At 42.3% G+C, this 26636-nt stretch overlaps 1 protein-coding gene across 3 annotated transcripts in view; it reads right to left on the reverse strand.

The window, feature by feature from the left end:
* The window catches only part of CNTN5 (contactin 5), a 948473-nt gene that overhangs the window by 564966 nt on the left and 356871 nt on the right, over window positions 1-26636 (reverse strand). The window contains exon 3 of one of the 3 annotated variants that reach the window (XM_069969613.1): window positions 15994-16086. The exons of the other annotated variants lie outside the window; for them this stretch is intronic. The gene's annotated coding sequence lies outside the window, so the exon portion shown is untranslated. The remainder of the gene's footprint in view (window positions 1-15993; window positions 16087-26636) is intronic. 3 annotated transcript variants of the gene reach the window in all.

The following is a 26636-nucleotide window of genomic DNA, read 5'->3' on the forward strand; positions in this document are numbered from 1 at the left end:
ATCACCTAGATTTCTATTTTTTGGTTAGAGACGGAAACAGGATCATGGTCTTGTTGTGCAATCTGTTACTATTTTCTCGTTGTATTTTTTTTTTTTATTATTATTTAATTTTTATACATTATTATAGGGGCAGCCATCTAGTCTGAGTTATTTAACCCCTTCCCGTCAGTAATCTGTATATATACATTACTACTGCACATACTCCGTGCAGTAGGAATGTATATACTGTATATGTTCCTACACTGACGGGGCTTCCTGATGTGAGCGGGATCGCTGCAGTAAAAGTGGTTCCGCACACATCAGTGTCCAGGGCCGGAGGTAATGAGAGGCAGCTGCGATCCCGCAGCTGACTCTCATTTACCCCTTAAACACCACGATCTAGAGTGATCGTGGCGTTTAAGGTGCTCAGTGACAGATCAAGCATCTGTCACTGAGTGATCAGGACCCCCACAGACATGCTCCTTACCTCCGTCCTGTCGGATCTATGTGTAGAGTCTGCTCTCAGGAAGGATCTATACATAGTATATGATTGCATATTTTACAGTGAATAAAAGTGTAAAAAAAAAAAAGTAATAAAAAAGTTTTTAAAAGTATTAAAAAACCCTTATAAACCCCCTCCCAATAAAAGTTTAAAAGACCCCCTTGCCCATTATAAAAATAAAAATATTAATAAATAAACAAATAAACATATTACATATCGTAGCATGCGGAATTGTCCAATCTATTAAAATATAACATTATTGTTCCCGCAATAAATCAAAGCAATCAAAATTTTTCTGTTACACCAATATGATATTAATAAAAACTAGAGATCATGGCGCAAAAAATGACACCACAACCAGTCCTGTAGGTGGAAAAATAAAAGCGCTATGGCTCTTAGAAGGCGGGGAGGAACATTGCATTAATCTGACCTGGACTTTTGTGCATCAAAGGGCTCTGTCTTGAAGGGGTTAAACAGCATTTAGAGATATGCTTTACAGCACAGGTATCCAACTCCCAGTCCTACAGCTGTTGCAAAACTACAATTCCCATCATGTCTGAAAAGCTAAAGCTTTGGCTGTCCCAGCATGATGGCAATTGTGGTTTTGCAACAGCTGGAGGATGGTGAGTTTGACATAACTGCTTTACAGCAAGCCCCATAGACCATAGGCTACAATAGATAAGACCTGTCCTGTTCAGATGAATGAAAAAACGTTTATGGGCGTGCTCAGTCACCTTTATACAGGTCATTCTACTGCAAGTTGAAAGCAACAGTTTTATAAAGATGTAGTAAGATGTAGGGGTATTCTGGAGAAAGAAAAAGTTATAAAGATTTGAAATTTATTTCTATTAAAAAACAAAAAGAAAAAAAAAAAACGGATTTAAACGCTTATCAAATATTTATCGAATATTCAGCGTACTATTCGATAATATTTGATACTACAGTATTCGAACAGTATTCGCTCATCACTAATATATATATATATATATATATATATATATATATATATATATATATATTCAGAAAGTTATACAGATTTGTAAATGACTTCCATTTAAAAATTACAAGTATTCCGACATGCTGCTCTCTGCTGCCACCTCTGTCCATGTCAGGAACTGTCCAGAGCAGGAGAGGTTTTCTATGGGGATTTGCTGCTGCTCTGGACAGTTCCTGACATGGACAGAGGTGGCAGCAGAGAGCACTGTGTCAGACTGGAGAGAATACATACCCCCCCCCCCCCCCCCCCCCCCCCCGAGTACCTCTTTAACTCTCGCTGCAGCCGAGCCTGGCTTCTATGCAGTAATGCTGTCTCTCAGTACTTGGTAACCCACTTACTGTGAATGCTGGGCTCGGTGAAATTTAAAGGGCCAGTGTGCCCCTAATTGGCTGCTGCACAGAAGAACATAAGTATAAATCCCTGCACCCGCTCAGGCTTCCTTGTTGGAGCCTCTGCTATTGCTACCCTAGGCATAGTGGTCCCAGCTGTCCCGCCTGTGATTCCTGCCCATATCCTCTTACCTGTGCGCCCTGCCTGTGCTTCCTGCTGTCTTCCTGCCTGCTGACCAGCTGCACCTCACCCGCCACCGCTACCAAGCCAAACCTATTGAACTGGAGGTTGCCTGCTGCAGCAAGTCCATCCTGTCTCTCATTGGGCTCTCGGCTACCAGGACTCCGCTCCCTGATGCAGCTTATACTATGGTTAATGGCAGTCCAATGGATCCACTACTCCAGGTGTTATACTCCTTACCCATTAGATCTTTAGGATTGGCCTAGATTCACCTGTTCTGCATGTGGCTACACACATACTATACACAATACACATCTACCAGCAAATCTTTTCCTTGGGCAAAGTCATAGAGTAATAACAAAATAGTCCCAAAAGGCTTTGGGAATGTCTCACCCCCATGCCCCCTCCTCCTCTACCCCATTACAATTTGGCTTCCATTTAGCAGGTGTCAATATCAGATGGTTCTGGAATCCTCCGAGGAACATTTCATGCATGTTACACAAATACATATGAAAATCCCATTCTATCAATAACGCGCTTAACCCATTTGTTTGCTGAATCGCCCGGTGAGATTCCCCAGACAGCTACGTCTTTAAAAGAATAAGAGTAAGAAAAATCAATGGGTTCATTTCAATGCATTTATTTTCTCTGTGTAATAAAGGATTCACCATACAGAAGGCTGCAATCTCCGCGTATCTTATTATGATCGGCTCTGATCGCCTCAAATGGATGACATTTTTATCTTGGGTAATACAAAAGCAATGATCTGATCCGGATCATATACTTAAAGGAAAATTCTGGGGTAAAATAGGTATCCCCTATCCACAGGATAGTGTCAAATTGAGGGGGGAATCCAAGGTGACCACCATGATCTCCAGAACAAGACCCCAACATTTTGCTAGTAGCCAAATACAATGCTTATTTACCTTTGGCAGCTCCAAAAACAAAAGGGCCGCCTTCTTGGGATACAAATGGGGGTTAAAGTCTATGGATCAGACTCGGCGTTTTTAACTAGAAATAATTTACAAATCTGTATAATTTTTTGACAACATTTTTTTCCTCCGGAGTTCCCCTTTAAGAAGCCTTAAAGTGACTCTGTACCCACAATCTACTGTATCCCCCCCAAACCACTTGTACCATTGGATAGCTGTTTTTAATCCAAGATCTGTCCTGGGGTGCGTTCATCAGGTGATGCAGTTATTGTCCTAAAAAAATACTTTTCAACTTGAAGCCCTGTGTCAAACGGCCATGGCCTAGATTGTGTATGCATTAGACTGGCACACCCCTCCGTCCCTTCTCTCCACCCTCTTCATCATTAGGAATGCCCCCATTTTCTCCTGTCTGAACACTGTACAGGTGCCTTAACGATCAAGCCCATGTGCTGTGCTAACACAGCTGATGAATAGTAGACAACCTGCCTGGAGCATTACTAATGATGAGGAGGGCGGGGAGGAGGGACAGAGAGAGTGTGCAAGCCTAATGCACAGACAACTCTAGGCCACTGCCGTTGGGCACAGGGCTGCAAGTTAAAAAGTTGTTTTTTAGGACAGTAACTGCATCACTTGCCAAACGGACCCCAGGACAGATCTTGGATTAAAAGCAGCTATCCATAGGTACAAGCGGTTTTTTTTTGGGGGGGAGCAGTTTGTGGTACAGAGTCGCTTTAAAACATGACTGTAGATTTCAGAGGACAATAGAAGAAAAAGTGAACTGGCAATGACCTATCCATAAAAATGATGCCAATAGTGAGCAGCATACAGTGGGAAGGTTATGGGGTGCTCATCCGGGAAAATGCAGTGTACATATGCAAGTGATACAGAGAGAAAATGCAAGGAGGCACTCACCGTTAGAAAGTCTTCTTAATTCTTGTAAAACCATTAAAAACTGGACGCCAGTCAATCACTGAGAGGTGTGACAGCTGTTTCTGATTGACTGGCGTCCACGCCGACTGCTACACACCCTGCAAGTTTTTAATGGTTTTACAAGAATAAAGTGAGTGCCTCCCTGCATTTTCTCTCTGTACAGATGACTGTAGAATCAAGCAAAAAGTAAAAAGTTATTGTAGCAACATTGTATAACACTCCCTCTTCTGGAAACGTATGGGTCGTGTGATTGAACAAACTCGTCTTCCCTACACCCGTTTACCTCAGTTTACCCATGGCCATCTATCTTTTTGTCTACAATTATTAATTTTCATTGCAGTTTGCTTGACGTGAATTGAAGACGTTTAGATGGACGCCAAGCGGAATTATAAAGCAAGCAACTCCCACAGTCTGACTCAATAAACAATGTAATATTTATAGCTACACATTGCGAATGCAGACCATCAAAGGAAGGCCAAGAAATGCAACCTAATATCTGAATCCATATGTATGCATGGCCGGCGTCCCAGCACTGCTCCGGTATACCGCTCACTTTCTAATTCCTTATGCCTCTGGCTCTTATATCGGCCAAAAGGTGAAGATTATTCAAACTACTCTATGTATCTTCCTACTCAGCATGCTATCAAAACCAGGCTAGAAAATGGAGAAATCCACAGGAACTAGAACAGGAAGATGAATTCATTGCTGGGAGAAAAATAAAATGTCTAGGCTCTTTACAAGATAATTGAGTTATTTGGTTCACACAACGTGGCCCCTCTCTTAAAGTGAACATTCACCGTTTAGATGCGATAGGAAGGTGCCTGAGTTCCAGATATAGAATTAAATTATGCCATTAGAGACAAGCGAATCTCAAGCATGTTTAGGTTCATCCGAACCCAAACTCTTGGCATTTGATTTCCAATGGCTAAAGAAGTTGGATGCCACCTTAAGGGTATGTTCACACTGAGTAAAATCTTAGTAGTAGTAAGCTCTCCGTCACAGAATTCTGCCTGCCCCAGTGTCCCACAGTATCTCTATGGGAGGGCTTGCGTGCCTCTGCTACCACCGCTCATCGCGCAAAGAATTTACATGTCAATTCTCTGAGAAGAGAGCAATGTACGTGGAGGCGCGCAAGCCCTCCCATAGAGTAGTAGTAAGCTCTCCGTCACAGAATTCTGCCTGCCCCAGTGTCCCACAGTATCTCTATGGGAGGGCTTGCGTGCCTCCGCTCCCACTGCTCTTCGCGCAAAGAATTTACATGTCAATTCTCTGAGAAGAGAGCAATTTATGCGGAGGCGTGCAAGCCGCGGAATTCCGCCGATTTTACTCAGTGAGAACATACCCTAAGGCTGCCTGGATAATATAGATACAGCCTACGGCCTACGGTTGTATCCATGTTTTCCAGGACTCCCTAGGATTGCATCTAACTTCTTCAGCCACCGGTATTCAAATGCAGAGAGTTCAGGGTTGAAGGAACCTAAACATGCTCGATCTCCAGATATTATTTTTTCTTCTTAATGCCACCACTTAAGGAGGAAGCTTAAAGGGGTTGTCCTTACTTTATGTATGATGGTAAGGTTGGTACGGGTTAAAAAAAACTCATTTATCTTTTTTGCCAACCCAAAGTCTCTGGAATCCCAGAGCCATGATCTCTGCAGCTCAGTGCTTCCGGGTCTATAGAGATTAGGTCACAGGCCTGCTTAGGTGTGACACCACTGAAGCCCCTGATTGGCAGAGGAGGATTGTGATGTACTGTTTACTGATAGGGAAGTGGAAGCAGGTGGGAAGGTGAGTGTTTCGTAAAATAAGGTCAACCTGGATAATCCCTTCAAAGGTAGCAATTCAGAATAAACAAGCAGTCTGCTAGGATTATGTTGTAGAACAGAATGAGCTCAACAGATTGATGTATAGTTTTATGGTAAAAGATTGTAATTTATTCCCCTGAATCTGCTTATTCTGGGTTTAGAAGTCCAGTGGGCAGTCTTTATTAGTGATTGACAGCTATCTTCCCCCTCCCCTGCTCCAGATCATGCTATATGATTAGCATCTATCCCGAGGACAGAGAATAGGCGTTAAGGGAGATATTTAGGATTAGAAAAAAGCACAACTACTTTCTTGCAAATAGCGCCACCCTCAGGTTGTGTGTGGTATTACAATTTAGTTCCATTCACTACAACGCAATCAAGCTAAAAAAACGCACACCCAAACTGAGGACAAGAGTGGTGCTGTTTCTAGAGGAAAGCAGATATTTCTAAGCCTAAATAACCCCTTTAATAAGAGCTATGGATTTGCTAAGGTTGTGCAAGTTTTATTGAATACACCACTTACCTATGCAACCCAAAGTCTCATGTAGCGTATTGCTACAGATGCCCATATGTATAGGAACAAGCCAGGTATAGATAAGGAATAAAAAGTACACAGAATCATCTCTGACTACGGGATCCCTTTATGAGTTACCATACAAAGTGTCCATACTTGGCCTCCTGTAGAGAATTCAATTCCCTTTAGAATTTATTGGCTCAAAAATAGAAGTAGATAAACTGTAGAAAAGCGAGATTTAGGATCCATGTGATACAGTCCAAGGTGGCTCTATAGTTATAGGATAAGCTGTATACGATTCTTGGCCTTTATGTAATCTGTATCTGCCATGTTTTATCAGATTTCTTTATCTGATTCTCCAGCTGGTGGCTGGAAATCAGCTATTGTGATGTTTCCTATACACTACATTACTAAGCAGCAGCATGGAGGACATTATAGGGCAGCATTGAGTAGTATAAACTCTGATTCCAGCACTAAGGGAAGATATAATATTTACTAGAACTTTCAACAGATTCTTTGCCTCTGTCTCGCAATTCAGCTCTTTTCTCTTTCCCCCTTTCCCTTTCATTTACCTCTATGGAGGACATTGTAGAGCAGCATTGAGTAGTATAAACTCTGACTCCAGCACTGAGGGAACATATATTTACTATAACTTTCATTAGCTTCTTTGTCTCTGTCTCACAATTCAGCTCTTTTCTCTTCCCTCCTTTCCCTTTCATTTACCTCTATGGGCATCTGTAACCTGTTCCCTCAATGAGGCGATAGATCTCAAGACGAAATAAAAATGGAATGGATAAAAAAAAGAAGGAAATGGATAAAAAAGGAGACCTGACAAGTCCTGGCCTCTGTCTCACTTTGTAGTCAACTTTTTCTTTCCCCCTTTCATTTCATTAGATTTCTATAGGCAGATGTAATCTGATCCCTCAGTGATCTGATTCATCTCAAGACAAAATTAAAAGATTTTTAGAGCAAATAATGAGTTTTAAAAGGAAAGGACAAAAAGGAAACCAATAAGTGGAGAAAGTGGATCTCTTCGCCTCCCTGCCACTCTCTTACTTTGCAGCTATGCCGCCACACTAGCCCCATCCTTAGTACTGTCACTACCTCTGAACCAGCCCCTCCAGCTTACATCTCTATCTCCCTGTCATATCCACAGATAAATACAAATATCTTTATTGGAATTTCTAGGTAAAAATTTGCTGTGATTACAAGGCTGCCTTGTGCTTAACAATGCCACAGAAAGGAGAACAGACAGGGAAGAATACAGCAGCTTTTGCAGATACTGTATTCCGTGCAGAGAGATAGACTGCTTTGTAGGCAGTAAGATACTGCCAGGAATGCTGTGGGAGGGCTATGATAGAGACTTGGTAGGGGAGCGGATTCGAGACAGTTAAAGCAAATTGAATTTTGGTGACTTCAGAAATGGGACACACAGGTAAGCAATGCTACATGCTATCGGAATACCCCTTTAAATGTTCATTTTTATTTATTTATTTTTTTACAGTAAATAATTAGTTTAGGTAAGGAAGAGAAAAGTCACCTAATAAGTAGGAAAAGAGGCATTTTTCTTTGATAAGATATATTACAGAGTTTCTTACATTCACTTGTACCATTGATTCATGCAGTAGGTGACCATTTTTAAGGTACAAATAATACTTTGTAGTCTGATCTTTCTTTCATCTGTCCACTAGCGAGCAGCAGAGGACAGATGGAGGGGAGGGAGACTTCGGGATCACTTTTTTTTTTTTTTTTTTTGCCATTCTATGCTCTTTAATTAAAGTTTTTTCCTCTGTATCACTGCACCGTGTCATGATCTGCACTCCTTGATATGCAGATCGTGCAGCATTAAAGTGCCGCTCCACATGGAAATACCCTTTAAGTAGCTTTACCTGCTCGTGAACTTCAATAATCCAGAAAACGCAGCTTCTTATCTGGTTTACTGTAGTGTTTTATATGGTTTATATATGTGTTTATTGCCAACATATAGATTTCTTCATTATACGTCTCCTGTTTGGATGTTTGTTTGTTTTTTTGTTTTTTGTTTTCTTCAGCTTAAGAAATAAGGGGCTATAAACATTTTATGACTATATCATTTTATTAAGTAGACACAATATGCTTGTTTAGTCACAGGCTTTATCTTGGCAATAAAAGTTCTTTTTAACACGAGACACTGTGTAAGTTAATGAACGGGGGGGGGGGGGGGGGGGGGGGGGGGGGGGGGGGGGGGGGGGGGGCAGACGCTGAAATGCTGATCCGGCCTCTAATTGGGCTATACGTTCAATGCGAGATCATATTTTCTCTTGTCAAAATTCTCCTTGGACTATTATGAGCCTTCTAAATCTATGTGGCCTCATTTCTAGTCCTCTACGTAACCTCTACTGCTAAGGCATTACTTCATTTCATAGAAAAAAAAGGACCATAGCACTAGATATTTCTTGTTAAAAGTCTTTCTTAAAGGAAATGTCCACCCTTGACCATTATTTTCTTTTTTTCACATTCTATACAGGTTGAAATTTTCTCGGAGAATCCTCTCTAATATATTTTTGTAGCAATTACAGCTAAGGACCCCCGCCCTGCCTCTACTACATCCTTGTACTACATATACCAACATAGTGTATTAGGCTATGTTCACACAACCTAAGTTCTGTCACAATCACGGCCGTTGTTACAATGGCCATGATTCCGACGGAACTTACTGTACGTAGTGCTGCCTTCTGAGGGAATCCCGGCCGGAGTGTATGCACATAGTATACACTCTGGCCGGGATCCCTAGCGGCACCGTAGAAAACTGACGTATCAGTTTTCTGCGGCCATTATTCATTGAATACCCTGTCAGTGCACACTATGGAGCAAGTGGCTCCGGCCGCTCACTCCATAGTGTGCTGTGGGGAGTTCTGATGCGGGCGCGCACGGATGCACCTGCATCAGAACTCTGCGGCGCTAAAGATCATCCGGCTTGTACTGCAGTAACGACCGGGATATTTTCTGAGACCGGCTGTTCCGTGACCCGGTCTCATACAGAATGTGAACATCGCCTTATACCATAATATACTAATAATACTAGCTGTACAAGTTCCACATACTGTATAAGATATTACTGTGCAGTTACATCCAGTGACTATAGGGGGCAAAGTTGTTACCTTTCCCCTTTCCATGTGGCCCAGATGGCCATAACAACCGTTTTCAGCTTCTTCACTATCTAAACAAAGTGTGATACTCCTGCTTCACCAGGGCCGATTCTAGGTCTTCCATTGCCAGAGGCGAATACTAAAATGCCCCCCCCCCCCCAATAAATGGAAGATAAATAGGGGATAGATAGATAGATAGATAGATAGATAGATAGATAGATAGAAGATAGATAGATAGATAGATAGATAGATAGATAGATAGATAGATAGATAGCTTTTGTTTCTTCTATTTTATACATTTTGGGGGAACATTTACGAAGGTTCTGCCTGAGGTGTACCCCTAGGAGAAGGTGCAAATTTGCCCCTTCTCCATGACGTAGACCTGTATCCCCCGCTCACGTGATGGGTGGGCGCGGGGGCGGCACGGCAAGGCAGGGAGGAGGCATGGCCTCCTCTTGTGCCTCATTTCTCATGATGTATGCCTGATTCTGATCCAAATCTACACCTGCTGGAAGTAGGTGAAGATTTGGTACATCAGGTGCAGGCTCAGGCACCCGACCGGCCGAATTGTTTTTTTTTTTTTAAAGATATACATTTTTGTAACTTTGCAGAAATATGCCAAATTAATTTTACAAAAATGAATACACACATCCATGGGCTAAAAATTAAAATGTCAACAAAAGCAATAAAAACAATGGAACATATTATTATTATTATTATTATTATTATTATTATTATTATGTATCTATAATATAGAAGTGTGATTGAGTCATTAAATAAATAAATAAAGTCCATTAATTACAATAATCTGTATTAATGAAGCGTTCTCCATGATAGGAAGCAGAGCAGATATGAGAGGAGTGGGCAGAGCTGCTCCGGGATCACACACACATACTGTACACGCTGCAGCACACAAGGCCGTTCCCTAAGTGATTGCTAGAATTAATAAGAGCGCTGCTCCGGAGGAAAGCATCTTGTTTTCCATCAATATTTCCTAATTGAAGAAACATTATAGTTTTACTTTCCACCAACGGTTTCATTGTCTACACAGAAAACGACTCTTATGTTTCAAATCCAAATCAAATTAGGTTTGGAGCTGGAGGCGGCGTGATGGGCCGCGCGGTGAACGCAGCTCACACAACTGGTTATGTTTTCATACTCGGTCTGCAAATAACGGGAAAACTCCTGAGATTCCTATAGAAATTATATGGATACCTCTGAGAGCCGCTTCTACATTGCATTACTGCAGAATGATAACAAGTGGAATATTTTAATGGGAAATTTAGGCCAGAGGCAAATCTATAGGTTACAGAGAGGTTGTGGTGGCATCTGTGCACTGGTACCTAAGGAGGTAAATAAGGTGGGATATTCGGGGGCCCGACAGAAGATTTTGCAATGGGCGAAGAAGCTTTAGGGTACACCCGAGACATATCTATCTATCTATCTATCTATCTATCTCCTATCTATCTATCTATCTATCTATCTATCTCCTATCAATCAATCAATCAATCAATCAATCAATTTATCATCTATCTATCTCCTATCTATCAATCAATCAATCAATTTATCATCTATCTATCTATCTATCTATCTATCTCCTATCTATCTATCTATCTATCTATCTCCTATCTATCAATCAATCAATTTATTATCTATCTATCTGCTATCTATCTATCTATCTATCTATCTCCTATCTATCAATCAATCAATTTATTATCTATCTATCTGCTATCTATCTATCTATCTATCTATCTCCTATCTATCTATCTATCTATCTATCTCCTATCTATTTATCTATCTATCTATCTATCTCCTATCTATCTATCTATCTATCTATCTATCTATCTATCTATCTCCTATCTATCAATCAATCAATCAATCAATCAATTTATCATCTATCTATCTATCTATTTTTCTTAAATTGCATATATTTCCCCCCCTGTAATGAAGGATTGAGTATATATATACTGTACATAGAAGTATGCATTGTTCTATGATTGCTACATTAGTGTAGTGAGCTTTTCCTCCTGTTCCTATCAGTGGTATATAAATAAGTGGAGTATGGCGGCCGTGTTCCTCTCAGCCGTCCTCTGTATCCTCAGTGGCTCTGGAGCCTGCAGTGCACAATGCAGCTGATTGTCCTGGGGCATGAAGATAAACTAATGGTCTAATGTAGTTCAGCAAAAATAGAATCTTAGATTTTGTGCTTTGTGGGCAGCTGGTGTTCAGACAAGGCTGTTCTCAATTGTCCATTAAATCTGCTTACTAAGACGGTCATTTTTCAGTACATTTATGCATGAAAAACTACTGCAACATTTTCCGAAGCACCATGAATTTCCTCATTGGGCGATGCAGAGGCCTTCACTACACACAATACGCAAGCATTGTAATTGTCCCGTTAAATATTCATGTCCGAATTAACTCTGTGTTATAAATAGAGATTTATATTAACACTTTCTAGGAAATAAAAACTGCAATTCCCTTTTACTCTGACATAAAATCAATGGCATCTCTCTCTTTTTCTTATAATTTAACTCGGAGCTGAGCTCAGCAAGTCCCTTGTCATCAGTAACAGCACAGGACATTGTACACATACTTGACCATGATGTAGTTAAGAGAATTAGTCCAATTTGTCATTCCTTAATATACCTTTATAGCAGCCAGGGCTTTGGTTTTTGTCCTCTGCAGAAAGAGTTAAAAGTTAACATGTTGGCTTCCTGCCACTAGAGGGAGCTTTGTAGCTTACTGCATACAGGATTATTATTGTGTTCAATGTAGAACTTGTCTACAGTGTCAACTACAGCCAGATGACATTTGTTATTTATAATCTGTGTCAATGTGGGAGTTTTGTGTGAGAAAATGCAAAATGCTAATGGCAATACAATATCAAACACTATTAACCTACTAAGATTAAAATGGTTTTTCATAGTTGAACTTAAAGGTCAAGAAATAAATAATTCTGTCACAGTGTGACAACATATTATCATTGTACTGTTAAAGAATACAAAATAAAAGACTATACACAAACCAATACCCCCTGCATACTGTGGAAGGTATCAGTGTTTCACAGTCTGTAAATACTATATAAGTGGAGATTCAACCAGTGACTCAAAGGAGTTGGTCATTTTTGTGTGATGAAATAATTTATTTCCAGCCTCAACTCATCTCCACAAAGCCCACCAAACCCTTTTCCAGCATCCTAGAGAGATAGAGGTAGTAAGGTCTCTCCAAAAAGGACATAGGTCACAACAGGTTTTTTCCAGTAAGTAAATCCCCCCGTATATATAGCAGGTGCTTTAGTGGGTATTTTGCCAAAAAGAGTTGGCTTTTTAGGTGGTCTCCCCTATATTTAAATGCTTAGCATATATTTCTTTCTGTATATACGTCCCTATCAGGCAGTTTCCCCTGTAGATAGCCCCTAGCAGCCAGTTCCCCCCTGTAGATAGGCCCAGCAGGCAGTTTCCCCCCTATAGATAGACACAGTAGGCAGTTCCCCCCTGTAGATAGACCCAGCAGGCAGTTTTCCCTTGTAGATAGCCCCCAGCAGTCAGTTTCCCTGTAGATAACCCCCAGTAAGCAGTTTTCCCTTGTAGATGACCCCTAGCAGGCAGTTTCCCCTGTAGATGACCCCTAGTAGGCAGTTTCCCCTGTAGATAGCCCCTAGTAGGCAGTCTCCCCTGTAGATAGCCCTAGCAGGCAGTTTCCCCCGTAGATAGCCCCAGCAGGCAGTCTCCTCTGTAGATAGCCCAAGCAGGGAGTTTCACCCCTGTAGATAGCCCCCAGAAGGCAGTTCTCCCCCTGTAGATAACCCCCAGCAGGCAGTTTTCCCTCTAGATAACCCCTAGTAGGCAGTTTCCCCTGTAGATAGCCCCTAGCAGGCAGTTTCCCCCTGTAGATAGATCCAGCAGGCAGTTCCCCCTGTAAAAAGCCACTAGCAGGCAGTTCTCCCCCTGTAGATAGCCCTAACAGGCAGTTTGCCCTGTAGATAGCCCCTAGCAGGCAGTTTCCCCCTGTAGATAGCCCCAGCAGGCAGTTTCCCCCTGTAGATAGACCCAGCAGGCAGTTCTCCTCCGTAGATAGACCCAGCAGGCAGTTCTCCTCCATAGATAGACCCAGCAGGCAGTTTCCCTCTGTAGATAACCCCTATTAGGCAGTTTCCCCCTGTAGATAGCCACATCAGGCAGTTTTCCCTTGTAGATAGCCCCAAGCAGGCAGTTTCCCCTGTAGATAACTCGCAGCAAGCAGTTTTCCCTTGTAGATGACCCCTAGTAGGCAGTTTACCCTGTAGATAGCCCTAGCAGGCAGTTTCCCCTGTAGATAGCCCTAGCAGGCAGTTTTCACTGTAGATAGCCCCTAGTAGGCAGTTTCCCCCTGTAGATAGCCCCAGCAGGCAGTCTCCGATGTAGATAGCGCCAGCAGGCAGTCTCCGATGTAGATAGCGCAAGCAGGCAGGTTCCCCCCTGTAGATAGCCCCCAGCAGGCAGTTTCCCCTGTAGATAACCCCCAGCAGGCAGTTTTCCCTTGTAGATAACCCCTAGCAGGCAGTTCCCCCTGTAGATAACCCCTTGTAGGCAGTTCCCCCTGTAAATAGCCCCTAGCAGGCAGTTTTTTCCCTGTAGATAGACCAAGCAGGCGGTTTCCTCTGTAGATAGCCCTATCAGGCAGTATTCCCATGTAGATAGCCCTAGCAGACAGTTTTCCCCCTTTTTATAGCCCTAGCAGGCAGTTTCCCCTGTACATAGCCTCCAGCAGGCAGAACTACTCCCCCCTCCCCCACAATGATCATGAACGTGGGGGTCCTGTTACCCATATCAATGGGTGGTGGTGCTTCAGCATCATTTAATGACAAGGGGAGTAGCTGTTTAGTGACTGTAGTTTTTCCAACTTTTCAGTCATAGATTGGAAGCCATCTCCTGTCTTATTCCTGGCCCTAGCTATAGCTCTCTTCCTCCCTCCCCCATGCTTTACACTGCAGCTCTCATTGGTTAAAGCAGGGGCGGACACAGACTGCAGAAGGCCCCTGTGCAGAAGGCTCCCCCATAAGCAAACCATGCCACCACATTCCTGGCTGCCACCCCATCCCCACACACTACCCATTCTTGCTGCCCCCCCCATCCCCACACACTACCCATCCTGGCTCCCCTCCATCCCCAGACAATACCCATCCCGGCTGCCCCCCCTGGTCCCAACACATTACCCATCCTGGCTGCTCCCCCCCATCTCCACACACTACCCATCCTGACTGACCCCCCCATCCCCACAAACAATAACCCACCTGGTCCCCAGTGGTCCTCCAGGTCAACAGGATGCCCGATGCCACAATCGCCAATGTACTACCGCCAGGTGATGTCACTGGTGCGCGTGTCCTGAGGCAGGGCCGAAAAGTGGCACCGCTGCTTCTGGTCATGGCTCACATATCCAATAGACGAGTGCGGTATGTGGGGCGGGCCGAGGCAGCTGGAATCTCGGTGCTGGGGGGTGGCAGTACATCTAATCAGGCACCTGCTACATGGGTGGATGGACAATACATATCACCTATGCGGCGGGGCCCAGGGCAGTGGAGGGGCCCACTAGGCTGAGGCTCAGAGTCTCGAGGGCCCCTCTGTTGGCCTGGGCCCCTGTGCAGCTGAACCGGCTGCACAAGTCTGCCACTGGATTAAAGTATATGGGCATAAACCCTGTGCAAGGAAATTATGGATTGATATCTGATTTCTAGTACAGTATAGAGCAGTTATAACCTGAGAACAACAAGACGTTCAGGTATTTGTCATACATCCACTTAGCTGAATAAGCCCCGGGGGGAAGATACACCTGAAATCACGAAATCTATAGAAAAGGATAGCATCATACTGTATACAGGAGTCAGTCTATCCTCTAGTATCACTAAGTGAATGATGCTCTGGAGACTAAGACTATTAGAAAGCTGAGGTTAATTAGTGAAGGAAGCCTCGGCGCGCAAACGACTAGAAATGATTATTAATGCCATGATAATGATTTTGCGTAAATAACAATTTCTGCTAATTTGGAAGATATTTGTCAACACGCTAATTTATTTGTAAAAAATAAAAAAAATGTTCTCTGGAGTGCCACGTACTCCACCGCTCCTTGAATCAATTAACTGGCAAAAAGAGGAACGCGATTCTGTAATTTCTGCAGATTATGATGAGCTCCCGATGTCGTGTGAGGACTGGTTCACACTGAGCTTCCTGTATTTTCTAGTCAGGGGATGATAATGGTACCAGTCTGAACTTTAGGCCAGTTAGGGACAATGATCGCGCATAACACCTGGGGGTCTCCTGAGCTTTAGGTTTTTCTTATTTATCCAATGCAAGGTAGGGTTCCCAGCAGTTGCATTACATTGTAAGGGCCTGTTCACACTACAGATTTGGCACAGAGATTCTGCTAGGAAACTCTGTCCATGGACTCCAGCTATGTCTTAGAATGGGAGGGCTCGCACGCCTCCACTCCTTACGACTTTCCGCTCAAAGAATTGAAATGTCATGTCTTAGATGCATCCATGCATTCTCCCCCTGCTGTGCCAGTTCCATTTCTATGGGATTTTCATTGCTTTCTAAAGTTTTTAGGTGGACCAGACACCCTCCCCTCTGTCGAGTAGAAACTCCTAAAAAATGCTGTAATTTCCCATTGACTTTAAAGGAGTTTGTTACTTGCATTGAAATAGTCTCTACTCCTTACCCTTTAAAGTGTTGGCCACTAGATGTTTCCCTTTCTGTGCAATCTGCCGTCCACTGCCTGTTGTTAGGGACAATCTGTCTTGATTAAGAACTTCTGCAAGACAGAATGTAACAATTAAGGTGGGGCATATGCGGAGGGGGGGGAGACAAAGCTGTGTAGTTTACAGCACATATATTTTTTATTTTATTGTCTTTACATGGTATAAGTGTAACCATCATGTCTCAGCCGCTACTAAATGGATAAAAGAAACTTCTGTCTTAAAACTAGTGACGTGTGCAATAGTTATTACGGAAGGAGAGGTAGGAGGAGGAGAGCTACTATACTGTATGTTCATCTTCTACTGTCAGTGGTGTCATTTCTTGCTATTTGCCTCCAGATGTTCTACGACATGCATAATAGTCAATGGTGTAATACTGTGTCACTTGCCTCCAGATGCTCTGTGACATGTAATAGTCACTGTGCAGGTAGAGGAGGAGGAGGAGGGAGAAGAAGAAGGCAAACTACTATGTGTTCATCATCTCTTGTCAGTGGTGTGCTATGTGCATCCAGGTGTGGGATGACATGCAGGATAGTCAATGGGAGAAGGAGGTGACCGGAGGAGGAGAGTTATCCACATCCTCTATTGTCAGTGGTGCAGTTCTGTGCTATCTGCTTCCAGATGCTCTATGACATGTACGATAGTCACTGTGCAGGGAGAGGGAGGAGGGGGGAGGAGGTGAGTAACATTCACCCTTTTTCATTAGTGGTATGATTCTTTGTTATTTGCCTCCATATGCAATAGTCGAGAGACGAGAAGGCGAGCCATATGTATCATCTATTGTCAGTGGTGTATTCCGATGTTATCTGCATCCAGATGGTGTATGATGGGAAATAGTCAATGTGTAGGGAGAGGAAGGGGAGAGGAGGAGGGGAGCAATGCCCATCATTTTTCATTCATGGTATAATACTTGTGCAGAGGATAGAGGAGGAAGATGAGGCTTTGGCTGCTGACTGTGGCTGGAATTAGTGATCCAAGCAGTAAGACCCTAATTGGTTAAAACTTTCGACAAGCCCAACTTTTTTTGTATGACTCTTGACACTTAAAGGGATATTCCAGAGGAAATGTAAATGACTTCTATTTAAGAATCTCCAGTCTCCCAGTACTTATTAGCTGCCGTACGTCCTGCAGGAAGTGGTGTTTTCTTTCCAGTCTGACACAGTGCTCTCTGCTGCCACCTCTGTCCATGTTAGGAACTGTTCAGAGCAACAGCAAATCCCCATAGAAAACCTTTTCTATCGTGATGTCTATAGATGAGTGAATGAATCCTAACAGAATCTTTGTTGCTCCAAAGTTCCCCCAAATGTTCAGATTTGTCAAGAGTTCCTGTTCCTTTTATTCTTTTCACGCCGGACAGCTAAAGCCAAAGATTTGCCTATCCAGGCATGATGGTAATTGTAGTTTTGGAACAGCTGGAGGGCCGAGGGTTCCCTATGGTGTCAGCACATGTACTGTGTATATACACCTGTTCAGTTAACATTTATGTGCTAGTGTGCAGGAACAGGGACACCTGTCTTTGACACAAGTCCCTGGTCCTATACTACTGTTTAACACTTGAATCAAATTCAAAACCAAATCTAATTTGATGGCCGATCTGTGCAAATCAGACTGGAAACAAATTTTAGGATATTTGCTCTTATCTCTAAGGATATGTGCACACTACGGAATCCGCGAGGGTTACTTCCAGCGGGTTCCGCCGCTCATCTCCCCGTGCTCCATTCTGTGTTCATTGACATGTTAATTCTTTGGGTGAACAGTGGAATCTGTCTGAACACAGAATGGAGCCTATGGAACGGGCAGAACTTCAAGCAGGAGCACGCACGGAATGCGCTGGAAGTTATCCGCGTGTATTAACTAGTGTGCACATACCCTAATGTTGACCCTGGGACCGGTGTACTCAACACATCCCAAAATCTGACTGTGTTTCAGGATTTCTCCATAAAACACTTAGAAAAGCAGCATTCTTATTGTCAAAAGTGCCAGAAACCTTAACGAAAACTCTGAATACAGATGTGAACTGAGGCAACGTCGACCGTAGCCAAAGTTCCGAAGCAATTTACTCCATTATGTAGACAAGCACCTTGAGGAAGCCCTTGGAAGCCCGATTCTCCCATCTCAGTGTAGATATTCTCTGGCATATGAAGGTTTATGGTAAGATATTGATTCTTTTTTTGCTCTGTCTTGTAAACAAATCATTTGATTTAATTAAAGGCGTTTAATTAAAAACCAGGCAGTTATCATGTTAATTAAAATCTTAATTTGCCAAAAACAATGAGGTTGCGCTGGTGCGGGCTCGGCGAGGCAGTGTATCTCTTTCTGCTGTAAGCCGTCTCACATCTGTACTAATGTAAAGGTTCTATCCGCTCAGTAATTACCTCTCAGATCCCACTGGGAAAGGAAATAGGACACTGGTCCAGGCTGTTTTCTTGATTAAGACAATGAAACATTCTCTGCTGTCAACATCTCTATTGTGTATTATTGACAGTGCAATCTTATTCCTCTGCAATACACCATAGACATAAAAAAAAATCAGAGGGAAGTTTTGGTTTACAATCATATTGATGCTTAGAACTTTTTTTTTTTTTTCCCAACTAGGTCATCACTCATTCTTGTATTTCGTGGGGATTAAACTGGTATAAATTACAGCTGATGCCCATGGCCGCACTCCCAGTTGTAATAGATAGAAGTCTGCCTCCTATTGGCTCCATGCAATCCTTGTCTCCACAATGGAACAATATTTAATGAGATGAATAAGGTGAGATCACAGCTTTGGGGGAAAAAAAATTGGGTTCCTCTGTTGGGGGTTGTTTATACCAGATCAGTCTATAGGTGACTGTCCCAGTGGTTGTGATATGAACTGCAGCCTGTTTAGAGTTTTGCTAGTATATGAAAGTGACTTATTGAATTTGTGCTATGGGTCCTTAAAGGGGAACTGAAGCGACCCTATAAAAAAAAATAAAACACCTTTCTTACTTGTTGAGGCTTCTCCTGGACATGTATACAAATTATGGCAGTTTTGTGTCTTGACACCCTGGCAGGAAATCTCCCAGCATACACTGCACCTCAGGCTTAACTGCAGGGTACCCGACCCTGTATTGTAATATCTGTCCACCACTGGCTCCATCTGCTTCTGCTTTGCACAGTAAACATAAACATACTGGTAGATAGACAAGAGAGATTAAACACCAGTGTTTCCTTTCCCCTATACTACTCAGGAGATGCTGTTGTTTCTCAGCCCTTGGTCAGGTGATCACTGTGTGATGTCAGTTGTGGGTGGGGTTACAGATGGGGTGTTACAGTAATATATTGCTTCGGCAGGGGAATAACCTGACCCACCCCCCCCCCTCCCGTAAATCCGCTCATATTTATTCGCTCTGGATGTCTAAATTCATTTTCTCTATGTCCTCTCTGACCACGTTTTCTGAAGGACTATAATAGACTTATGACATCTCCATGATGGCTGCTCTTTATTAACAATGACTGATGATTTTTAATCACCATTGTACATACTAATTTGAGAGCTATTTAACGCCGCTGGATGGAATTTGGCCGACTCCTCTACGGACAGAAACCGTCTATGGAATAATTTAGTGCCTGCTCCAAAAAAAAGTCAATGGCGGCATTGATTTCCGGGAACACTTTGACCTCTTCTGTTGGACAACTCAATGTACATTTGTAAAGTACTCGAAAATGATGGGAGCCGCTGCGTCCTTGCAGTCTCCGAGTCCTTCCCTTCGCTCTCTTTCTTTCCCAGCGTTCGTAACTTTCACCAGAACTAGGGCAGTCATTAAGGAGAAAACTCTCATTAAATCCAAACAATGAACCTAATTATTGGCTTTTCAAAATTTGTGTCAAATGAAACAATCCTTTTTTTTGTGTTGCAGCAACGGCTTTCCCGCAATTAGGTCTGGGCTTGGACAATGCCGCACGCCCTCCCCCGAGCGCTCCCGTCCCCTTCACCTGACACAATTCTTGTTTTAAAATTCTAAATGTACAATTGTATTAGCTGAGTTCTAATTACCCTTTATTAGTTTTTTTTTTTTAGGTAATTTCAGCTCTAAGGGGGTTTGGTATTAACCATCGTACATAGACGCCCTTACGTTAATTGCCGATTTATTTTGTTATTCTTCCTGAAAGAAGGTCCGAGGCCGAGGGATAATGTCCGCTTCCATGTCGACTGACAATATCGCGGAACTTGTACTTTGGGAAATGAGTTATAGAGACATTCTTCATTTACAACAGTACAACAGGGAGCGGTAATGAGTTCTTATAAGAAAGGAACTCAATGGCATACCAATACTAAGGAATGTATCAAGCGATCCAGCAGGGCATCCTGGCAGTCCTACTGAGTCCACCACTTTTTTTTTTTCTTTTTTACAGAGAATGACTAATGCTTTATCCACAGTCTTGCGGCTTTATCCTTACAAATAAAAGCTTCTGTTATTTTTCGTATGTCAGAGAATATTTGTATTCTGTGTTTAAAGGGGAAATTTTAAGTGATCACAAACACAAAGACTGTATATGAAAAAGCAACCACTAGAACAGGGATTGGAAAACTACAATCTCCATTATGCCTGGACGGCTAAAGCTTTAGCTTTGGCTGTCCACAGGATCCATAGGACATTGGGGAGCTGGCAGATTTCCTTTAAACCACACCCCATTTATTTAAACCACACCCCTTTTGTTACTGAAGCAACTCACCCTTTATCATACATAGGCAGCAGGGAAATTGCAGTATTACTGGGTTACTTCTCCCATGGGCACTGGTGTTTGACAGTTAGCACTACACCATGTAGGTTAGGAACCCATTTGACTTAAGTGGCCGAGAAATGACAAGTTGTCTAAAGGGGGCCATACACCTTCAATAACTGACCAATCGGTTATCTGTCAGTTAAAGGGAAACTATCAGCAGGTTAGACGTGTCTAACCTGCCGCTTATTATGCAGGAGATGCTGAGGATGAAGGTATATCTCTTACCTTCCTCCTCGGTGCCGTTTCGTTGCAGTTAGTCATTTGCTCCACCGATTCGCCCCTGGCTGGTCCACCCCTTTCTAATGATTATCAATGGAGTGAACTGGTTGGGGTGGCCCGTATCGGTGCTATGAGGGCGGCTGGACCGTGGAGCACACAACTAACTGCACAGGAATGGCCCCAAGGATGAAGGTAACAGACATACCTTCATCCTCTGTGTCTTCTGCACAATAGGGACATATCAGCAGGTTAGATTCTTCTAACCTACTAATAGTTCAGTTTAAATACCCCACCCGCTGCCGGTCCTCCCCATACACAGGAGAATTTAGCACGGCTGAGGGTTCCATTGTTGCCTATGGTAAGGGCAGGGGTAACCTGCAGCAAAAGCACTCTGGCGGCGGCTTATCTCTCTCTCTCTCTCTAAACAAAGGGATCGGCCATGACGGACACCTATAACCATCCATATCATCTGTCAGTAGTTGTAAAGGATGGCCCATACACCCTAGATTGGTGGCCAAATCGGCAGATTCATCCAGGCCTTTGCACAGTTGTGCTTGTACCTAGGCTGAATTTAGCTAAGAAGCAGTGGATTAATGCATAATGCTGATGTACAGTCATGTCATTCTTTCTATATTTGAAGTGTGTTGGTTATTTGCCACCACCCACAGAAGTAGTTGAGTGAAGGATGCTGGGAGGATTATAAAAAAAAACATAGCTGTTTTCTTCTAAAGACAGCACCACCCTTGACCTTAGTTTGCCTGTGGTACTGCAACTCAGTTCCATCAAAGTGAACGAATCAGACATGCGATACCGCATATGACCTGAGAACATGTGTGGCGCTGTTTTTGAAAGAAAGTAGCAATGTTTTTCTATCCACTTTATTTTATCAGTATAAATAACAAGACTACAGTATATCCAGTACTAGTATTGGGGGCGAAGGAGGAAAACAGGCTAATAAACTAGACGTTCACGTACCTACTAAACTGATTATTTTCCCTGGGTGGAAGAAAGCCTTAACCCTGCCTCTCTCCGAAACAGCTGGTCCACATATAATGAGCATGGCATAAGCCGAAACTTTATTTATTATGTATCATTCCTAAAAAACCAAACAAACAAAAAAACATATCGATTGCTTCCATACGACGCATCCCATGCAATACAAATCAGTGTGCATGCAGATCACTCTATGCGCAGGAATGCATCGATAATCTACACGGCGCAGTGAAGGTGTCAGGCAGACCCTGCAATCCCGAGATGACATAAATTGAGGAGAAAATCTCTGTCGGCGTCCAGGATACGGGAGTATACGGCACCTGATCCCCCCTTAGGGTTATTCACCAACCGAGCTGAAAATAAACCAATAACACAAAGATCTGAGTAAAGCCGGCAGCATCTAAAACCCCAGTGACAAATACCGTAGGATAAAAAAAAAAAGCGAAAGCACTGCAGCAACACGTTACTTACGGCGACTGCTAAGCAACCCAGACAGATAGAATGCATTTACAGCGGCTGAGAAACTCGCCTGGAATCCCAAGTGTAAACCGGCAACGGGATCTAAAATCTGAGTCAGCACAAAGGAAAATCCATATTACCGCGCACATTTACAGTATTAAGGATTTTTTTCCGAGTGTATTAAAGGCTTTGGCTGAAAAGACATCACATCTGATCTTGTCCTCACCATGAACCAGCTCTATATGCTCTACATAGGCTGAGAGCGTGAGGTACAGGGGCTTGTAATGGACAGTCTGGTCATCAGTTCTTGATAACCTACAAAGAGTAGAGTAGGGAGAAGCGCGTGGCTGAGTGCTTCACTCATTGGCTCTCTCTGGCTACAAAATGGGCTGTATAGACTATAAAACCCATCAGATAGAGCCTCAAGCCAGGAAGGGAAGAAATCCACCTTGTGCTAACAAGTATTGATGAGCGAACCTGCTGAACATTCTGGTTTGTCTACTGCCAGGAGAAGTTGGATGCATGGATACAGCCATATGGATACAGCAATAGGCCATAGGCTGTATGCATCTTTCCTGGCAGCCCTAGGGCTACATTCAAGTTCTCTAGTTTCTAGGGATCAAATGCAAAGTGTTAGGGTCCGGACGAACTCAAGCGTTCATCAATACTAATGATCTAATTAGGTGGGGATCTAAATAGTCACCCTAACTAGATAAAACTTTTGACCTTTTTTTTTTTAAAGTGATTGTAACACTTTAAGCCCTATTGTTCCCAAATGACTACATACTGTACTTGCCAACAGTTTAGATTTTTACAGGATTAGTTTATAAAATTGTAAGGGGTTGGGTAACTTGCACAGGCAATGTGTAGACTATTCCTGGAAGAGGAGGGGCTTAAAGGGAAGGTGGCACCATTTTTTTTTTCTTTTTACTGATTAGACCCAGATCCTGAAGCTCTTCACTCTTCTTCCACCTTTTTTTTATTATGCATATATATTTTTTTGTATTTAATTTTTTTTTTTTTTTTATTATAGTGCCTGAGCTTCTGCTTTCCTTTATTGACAGCACATAGAGACCCACTTTACAGCTGTCACACAGACATAGGAATAATACACCGAAGGGAATGTTTTCTATATACTGTGACCAGTACAAAAAGTCATTTGCAGCAACGGGGAGGAGGGAAGTCATGATCATCACCTATTGTGAATGGTGGATCCTGTGCTATCTATCTATCTATCTATCTATCTATCTATCTATCTATCTATCTCCTATCTATCTATCTATCTATATATCTATCTATCTATCTATCTATCTCTATATCACCCTTTACTGTAATGATGATAATATGGAGGAGACTGCGGATAAGTGATCTGTACAGGGCATCTTCACTTATTATTAGGCTTAGTGGCCAGAATGGAAAATGCTAAATTCATGATTATCCATAATATGGATTGTCAAATTGTCAAAAAAAACTTAAAATAACACCAATGTAAAACTTGGGGTCAAATTTGATATAAAGACAGGTCACTTTCCCCTTTAAATATCCTGCTCTTGGTAAATAGTGATAGCTCAGCCACAATGGCCCCCCACAACTACCCCAATATCTGTAGCTTAGTTTTTGTACTGACTATGAAGCTCCTCTATACGATGCCATTTTTAGTGTAATTACAAAGTTCACGTGCCGCTCCCCCGGGACATCACATCACAATTCATAGAGTAATTGCATTAGACAGTAGTTTTATCATCACACTTACCAGTTTACAAGTCACATTTAACACAACCCTGGGCCACAACTTCACATGTTACTGCAAATGACTACAGAATATACATTATAGCTATTATTGTCCCAATCTGTCAAGATCAGCAAAATAGGCTTTACTAGCAAGAAGATACGGCTAATTGTTTTAGACTCTAAAATCACTTTATTTCATTGGTGGATAGTGTCAACTAGGCGGGGCTTTGCGACAGCCAGGAGATGGGGTCCAACTGCTGTGAAGCCCCACTCAGTTGACACTGTTAACCGATGAAATGAAGCGAGAGTAAAGGGGGGGGGGGGTGACAGTATCACTTTAAAGGGATATTCCCATCCTCTGCATCCTGTACAATCCACAGTATGCACATCTTAGGGCCCCCTGCGATCTTGAGAAGGAAAACCCCGAAATCCTCTCTAAATAAAGCTGCAGGGAGCTGAATGGAGCTGTGGGCAGCTTTCTGTTGGGATAGAGTGCAAGCTCAATAAGTGGAGTTAAAATAATAAATTTATTCCAAAATGGGGGGAGGTTAGCGAGCATAAATATCAAGTGCCAGTAGGAATACCAATAACATATTTAGCCTTGCACAGTTATGGGGTAAATCCCCTGTTTTATAAAAAAAAATATATATATATATATATATATATATATATATATATATATATATATACCCTGCTGGGGCAAAAAAAAAAAAAAAAAAAAAACCTTACCTAGCCCTCGTCCCCCATTCAGCTCCATTATATACATCAATATTCTCTCTTTTTCCTGCCTCAGAGAGGAGCGTTTGGTGCAGGATCTGCTGCCTCATATAGAGACGGGACACTGCTGTAGCAAGTGATAGGCTAAATGGACAGGTCCTGCACTGAATGCTCATCCTGGAGGTGGCAAAAAGAGAGAAGATGGAAATACCGGAAGGAGCTGAATGGGGGAGATCGGGGTTAGGTAGATACGCCATTTTTTCCAGTTTCCCTGAATTGCCCTTTGAATGTAGACCAGAGCTTGGGAATCTTTTCCCTGGGTTAAAATAAATATAATAATAATAATAATAATAATAATAATAATAATAATAATAACAATAATTATATATATATATATATATATTTGGCATTTATTATTTAGTTGCTATTCTTTAACCTTGCAATAAAATATTGTATTTTTTCCCCTCAAAACTCTCAAAAAAGGAGAAGGTGCAGTGATATTATTCTTACCTATATCTGGGTGTACCCACCCCATATCCTATTATTTCCCTGCTTCTAAGAATTACAATACAGATGGAGGCGGCAGATGGGAACGCCAGCTGTTCACAAGGATTTCTAACTTTCGATGGGCCACCAATCTCCATTTGAAATTCATTTAAAAGATTCTACTGTACCTGAAAGCGAAATGATATCGTCTGTCTCAGACATGAACAGAATGAATTTGTTTCAGTCATCACCTCGCCAGTGACAAGGTATGATAATAACCGGACAGAATACATTTCTACAACTGTCAGAAAATCATTGCCGTGACTGACGGCCCCAGATCCTATCAGAATTAAAGCACTAAGGATTTGGCTGCATTATCGGGGACGTATTTTACGAAATCTTGTAAAAGATTATCGGAGAGACTCTGCCACATGGACAGGTGCTGAGAAATGTCTCTGACAAAACAAATTCTATTAAGAAGTGAGGATTTATGGAGTAGATGGATTGCCCGCAGCACTCTGGACATTAGCAGATTTTCACACCAAATTTCATATAGTTTTTCTAAAAAGTTTCAACTGTGAGAAAAGTTTAACTGTAATAATTGTGGTGGAGATAATATTTAAAGGGGTTTTCCAGCCTTATAAAATCAATCAGACAGACCTTCATTGTTAGATCGGCAGGATTGGGCTCCCGGAACCCCAATCCATCAGCTGTTTAAAGAGGCTGAAAGTGACACCCCATTTTTTTTATTTTTTGCAACCCATTCTCCCCTAATATCAATCTTTCTACTTGGTTAAGAAAAGGCCAAAGTTCCTAAACTGACTTCTATGACACAACTGTGTTTAAAGTGTACCTGTGACTTAAAAAAACCTTTGAAATGTCAATAAGACTGGGTATGTCTGAGTTTTCAGATCCTCAATGTTTGCTAAAACAAGCATGGAGAAGCACACGGCTAAATGCAGCTTCTATTCTTGATACGAGATGGTCCCATAGACTTACTATAGGAGTCTACCTTGGCCAGGCAGACAAGTTGAGAAAGAACTTGCCTAACTCCTGGCTCTTTCTAGTCTCCAGACGTCACCAGTCAAAACTTTTTACATAACTCTACTATATATGAAAAGTTTTTGGAAGTGACAGAGCCCAGTCAATTTTCTCACCTATCCTCTTTGGATATGTTCACACTGAGTAAATCAGGCTGAATTCTGAATCCCGTCTGTCTTGGTGTGTCATAGCCCGTCTATGGGTGAAC

This window comes from Dendropsophus ebraccatus, chromosome 5 (assembly GCF_027789765.1).
Source record: "Dendropsophus ebraccatus isolate aDenEbr1 chromosome 5, aDenEbr1.pat, whole genome shotgun sequence".
Lineage (NCBI taxonomy): Eukaryota > Metazoa > Chordata > Amphibia > Anura > Hylidae > Dendropsophus > Dendropsophus ebraccatus.